Raw genomic sequence first — 805 nt, 5'->3', positions numbered from 1 at the left:
GCCCCCGTGACGTAACGCCAGGGGGCAGGACCGAAGTGGCCCCGCCCCCCGCGCTTCCTCCGATTGGCCGCCGCGCTGTCATCACCTCGCGGGAAGCTGGCAGGGTATGTGCGTGTGCGCGTGTCTGTGTGTGGGGTTTGCTTTGTCATTTATACCCCCATCGCGCAGTGATGCGGCCGGCCTGGCCCAGCGGCCCAGGAACCGCAGGGAAGGTCCCCGGCGCTGCCCCTGGAGGCTCCTGGCCGGGAGAGGTGCTGCGAGCCCCTTACATAATGACGCGACTGACGGAGCACATGTCAGCGCAGAACCAGCACATGCCCCAAACCCAGGCCTCATTGCTGCCTGTGATAGCCTACAATGAAAACAGCACGGTATGCTCTAGTACGGATTATACAGAGAAACGCATATACCAGGCATAATATAGGATGTTATATTTATAGGGCCTATTTATAAGCCTCTATTTAAATATTTTCTGATAGGCCCAGGCACTGGCCCAGACACCATAATGATTGGCGCATTTTTCTGTCCTTCAAAGAGGCGGGTTCTCGAGTTCGTTTAGCCTCAGTAGGCCCTGGGATTGGCCAGCAGCGACGTAGCGGCGCCTTCGATTGGCCCCAAGGGCCGTCCGTCGGAGCCGAGGAGGCGGGGCAGGTGGCTGGCTGGTGCTGGGGCGGGCGGGCCCCGGAATTGTCATTTCTTTGTTTCCGAAGGCGGAGGAGGCTCTGAACCCCCCTCCCTATCGTACCCCCTCCCCCGGGTGCTGGCTCCGTGTCTGCGTGACCGGCCCCAGGGGTATCCAGGCCCG

This window comes from Myotis brandtii, unplaced genomic scaffold, assembly GCF_000412655.1.
Source record: "Myotis brandtii unplaced genomic scaffold, ASM41265v1 scaffold456, whole genome shotgun sequence".
In the NCBI taxonomy this organism is placed as follows: Eukaryota; Metazoa; Chordata; class Mammalia; order Chiroptera; family Vespertilionidae; genus Myotis; species Myotis brandtii.
Note: the sequence above shows the minus strand (reverse complement) of the source record.